Here is a 5,088-nt window from a genome sequence, read left to right on the forward strand (position 1 = left end):
TATTTAGAATATGTAAATATGCATATATGTTCAACATTACTTTAAATAATGGTTCTATAAGGCATTATAGGAAATAAAAAATTAGGGTGAAATAACTGACTTTTTTGTTCTCTTGGGCTCTTGTACAATGAGTCAAATTACCAATTCTCGCGAAATGGTCTGATTGTGTAAACAGCATAGCCCCAAAACGAAGGGTCGTACGAAACTGCTACTAAATATTTAGAGGGGGGTATATGACAGGTGTGAAAGCAACTTTAAAGATAAAATCCACTGACATTCCTGCCACTTAATAGAATAAAGTTTTCATTTTTTTTTTTTTTCGATTTTCTCAAAGTAGTATGAACAGGCATCATCATATGCATGTAAGTTCATATGATCTTTTTTTTTGTCTTTTATTATTATTGTTATAGACCTTAAGATTTATTTATTTATTTATTTTTTTTACCTTCTTAATTATTTATTTTTTTAGTTATTTTCATACCTTTGATGTTTTCAAGTTTCTTCTAAACTTGTAAATATGTACATAAACAATAATTGTTCCTTTTTTTAATTATTTTTAGTTCCTTTGTGTTTAATTCTTTTTCATTTCTATTATTTGAAATTAGTCAACCAATGATTTATGAGGTGACATAGGGCTTTATTTTATGTTTTCTTTTCTTTTATTATTTCTCACATTTTTTAAATACTTTTTTTCCAATTTATTGCTTTAGTTATATTTTATGATGTTCTATGAGTTCATAATGCCTCCCGTCGATGCTTGTAATATTAATCTAAAGGGACTAGTCCCAGAATAAATAAAGAATATTATTTATAGATTCAAAGATAAATGAAATAATTCTGTTTGTAAATGAATTATTTTATATATTGGACCAAATTTGTTATTTTAGATGAAATAAGCCTATAGTGAAAATTGAATTTTTTTTTTATTTAATTAAAAACGTATTATTGAAGTAATATAATGTCTTAGTTCTGTTTTATAGTTTAGAAAATAGACAGAAGTAGAAAAGAGTGCCTTTCTTTAATTCTAAAGAGGAGAGATGTCCAAAAATCTGAAAATGGTTTTAATTAGTATTCTAAAGGTAAGTATTTCTAAAAATTAATTCATGATAATCATGTGTGTATTTTTTAAAAATTGATTTTACAATAACACAAATATTGGAAACTATTAATAAGTTATTATTTCACTTTTTGCAATTAGAACTTTTTTCCTTAGTAATTAACTTATTTTTGAATATTTTTATCGATTGCTACATTCAGCTTTGACTAATGATAGTCAATAAACGACTTACATTAAACCACTGCAAACAAATTGTTTTTGTTTGGTAGTGACTAAACATTTCTAAAATTTATTTTCTTTATATCATGGAACAGAGTTATGCAACATATTGATTTATGTGATAAACAAGTTTTTCTCAAATCAGCAATAGTCAATACTCAGCATTTCTTTTTTTAACTTTATTTATTTTTCCTCTGAAAAATCCAATTCAAATATTAAGAGTTTCAAAAATCATTGCCAATAAATTTATTTTCTTTATTTTAAATGTTCTATGTGCCCTAGTCAATACAAAAACATACATAGTATATTTTCCTTCTTTTTTTTAATTTCACCTTTAATGAATATCAAAGATTTGGTCCAATTGAATAATATATAATATATTGAAAATATTTTATTATTTTTTAAATATTACACAATTTTGTGACTAATGCTTTATTTAAAACAATAAAAACAATGAGGTCTGTTCTAATGACTATTTCTGACAGTCAAAAGACGAAAAATCTTTTGACTGTCAAAAGTAGTTGTCAGAATAAGCCTATTTTATTCTCAAAAAAAAAAAAAAATCATGCATCAAATAATTCTATCTTCATAATATTTATTTTGCTTTCATGCTTATTAATGTAGTTAGTTAATTTTCATAACAATACACATGTTAATACTATATTCAACTACTCTAACTTTACAATAATTATTATAATTTCACAAATAGTTGGATAGAGGGGAAAATTGATTTTTTTTCAAATTTTAATCTTTATTTGGCATCAATCTATCAGAATGATTTCACAAATTCCACATTTTTGTAATATTTCAGCCCTTTCCATTGGCAATTTTTCTCTTCACCTTAGTCACATTATTAAAATCTATTTTCTTATGTACTATCATTGGAAGGATTTGTAATATTAATGTTAGAATTATATAAACTAAAATATTTTTTCATCCATATTTTGGCAAAAATTCATTAATTTTTGCAAACTATATTGGAGACAAACTTTCAGATATTGTTACGGCTTTTAACAATTTTCTTCCAATATTATTCTTTTCTTTGTTCAGTATTATAATGTCTTGAAAATCAAAATCATGGTTTGTTTCTGTGCGGTGTACTAATGCAGTTTTTTTCTTTATTACATTTAGGATTATTTTTATTCTTACAATCATTAATATGTTGATAAATTCTTTCTTTTGTTATCCATACAATATAGTATATTTTTTTTGTATTTATTTACATTACTAATTACACATTTTATGACCACAATAAAAATCTGTACTATATAAACAAGTTTTGTTATCAATTGTTGTTATAAACAAAACTTGTTTACATGAATGGATAAATTGAAAATTAAAAGTTTTAAATATTTATGAATTTTAGAAAATAGGGTGTGTTTGACTTATAATTAATGACCTGGGCAGAATAGCATGGAAAACAATTTTTAAATTTTGATGTGAGGTGAGAATTTATTTTTTATTATTAAAGATTGTCCTCGAGAATGGCCGAAATGGCCAGAACATTGGACTATTAATGGAATAAAAAATGTTGAGACTAAACAAGGATACAATTTTGATTTATTTAATAAATAATTACCAGTCTCAAAAAATTGAAAAAATATATTTAAATAAAAATTTTATTCAATAAAGTTGTGCTGTCCAACTGTAATGGGTTGCTATATGCACAACATACTTAAATCTAGTCAGACAATTTTTAGGCATAGGGGAGTGAATTTATAATACATGATTTATAATACATGATTTTTTATTTATTGATCATTTTTTTTCTTTAATTTTTTCTTTGTGTACTTCATTTCTTTTTTTTTATCCTTTTTTCTTTAATATTTTCTCTCCCAACTTTAATACACCTTTCCTATTTTTTTCCCCTCTTTAACAAACATAGAAATAAATTAAAATATAAAATAAAAATTTTAAATAAAAAAACAATATAAACACTTAAAAATTGTATTTTCACACTTAAGTACTATTCAATTAATTTCTTTAAAAAAAAAAAAGTCAACAATAAATATTTTTAAAAATATATATATTTATACATATTTAAAAAAAAGATATATAATATATTGTAAATAGATAAAAAAGTAATAAATATTAAAAATATATATAAAATAAAATTGCAAACTTTTTATTCTCATGTAGTTAAATTTTTGTTCAAAATGAGTTTAGTTTGGTCCCAAGAAGATTTTTTTTCTCCATCATTATGATTGATTGTTAAAAATATAATAAAAAATTAGTTTCTTATAAGCTACCATAATTTCATGACAGGTATTATAAAAAAAAAAAATTGCCAGTGTGCAAAATGTGTATACTGCTTGATCCAATTTAGGAAGCCTTTTAAATGAAGGAAAAATAATTCTTACGAAGAAGGGAGTCAGTATTAAATTATCAGATCAACACTTCCAAGGCTTGAAGCATTTTGAGGAAAGGAGTTTGAATTTGACCAATACCAGAGCTTGCACTGAGAGAGAGAGAAGGGGATGCTGGTGGATCAATAAGTACACAGTTCAGTATCACATGTCTTCTCTTAGCTAGGCTCTGTCATTTTAGTGCACGTTATTGTTTGCCGCTTTGCAACATTTAATTGTTATTTTGTTTGCTTTTAATTCGACATGAAGTGGAAAAGGTTATCAAAATGGTATTGTGGAATCGTCTGTGCTGATAGGAATTCTGAAAAGATGTAGACATATTCAAAATGAAATAATGGATTTTATGATAGGATGAAATTTTAGAAACAAACCTGCTTCGTGTACGTCTCAGCTAGCCAATAATATAAAAGTAAAGAAACCCTGTTGCCACAAAATATTCAGGTATTCAATCACATTATATTCTTATTTTTTGTTTTCTTTAGCAAAAAAAAACACAAGTGATGATTGGATTAAAAAATATCTTTTAACAGCTTTAACATTTAATTTTATTCAAGCTTGATCAATAAAAATTTGTAATAAGTACTTTACAAATTACATCTTAATATAACAAATAAGTTAATAACAAATAAAAATGTAATTACTTATTTTAATTTAGTAAATTATTCCCAAAGATATTAAAAAATCATGTATGTTTTGCATTTATAATGCTAATTAAATCAATTAAATTTTTCATAGATCAATTTCATAAAATTTGTTTTTCTAAATATTCAATATTTTAAAATCTTTATCAGTACTAAATTGATTACCTAATCCATTTTACTTCTATTTGTTATTTATTGTTATTATTGGTTCATATCCATATATATATATATATATATAGTCATATTTATCAGCTAAAAATAATTCCATTGATATTTCATCATTCAATAAATAAAAATAATGAATGTAATCGTTAACTGTGTGATTAAAGTTCATAGTAAATTAATTGAAATAGAATGAATCAATGAAAAAAATAAATGTTTATAAATCTTTCTAAAGATATTTACACATGTCAATCCACTTTGTAATTGCAAATTTTTACTTGTCAAACATCAACTTATTTTATTGGCAATAATATTCATATTGATAAAAACTGATGTAATAGGTCACCACTACTCAAATAATAAATTGTTCCTTTTTATTGTCAAAAGTTTTGTTGATCTTTAACATAAAAAAAAATATAGGTTGAAATAGACTATTGTTATGCCTGTTTTTATCTTTTCTTTATGTCATAAAATAACTGTTAACGTTAACCAATATACCTGATTTATAGCTGGCATTAAAAAGCTTTGCTTGAATAGCTGTTTTTTAAAAATAATTTTTATTTCCAACGTCTGAAAAATACTTATTAAAAATATTACAAACATAATTTTTATTATTTATAAATAATTATTTCATACCGAAAAA

At 23.5% G+C, this 5,088-nt stretch overlaps 1 protein-coding gene across 1 annotated transcript in view; it reads left to right on the forward strand.

Annotated features, from left to right (window-relative positions):
* The first annotated feature begins 3,697 nt into the window (after window positions 1–3,697).
* Window positions 3,698–5,088, forward strand: part of LOC106689485 (lysocardiolipin acyltransferase 1) — a 15,015-nt gene continuing 13,624 nt past the window's right edge. The window contains exon 1 of the mRNA XM_014434458.3: window positions 3,698–4,083. The gene's annotated coding sequence lies outside the window, so the exon portion shown is untranslated. The remainder of the gene's footprint in view (window positions 4,084–5,088) is intronic.

This window comes from Halyomorpha halys, unplaced genomic scaffold, assembly GCF_000696795.3.
Source record: "Halyomorpha halys isolate HHAL.00 unplaced genomic scaffold, Hhal_1.1 Scaffold1375.1, whole genome shotgun sequence".
Taxonomy (NCBI): domain Eukaryota; kingdom Metazoa; phylum Arthropoda; class Insecta; order Hemiptera; family Pentatomidae; genus Halyomorpha; species Halyomorpha halys.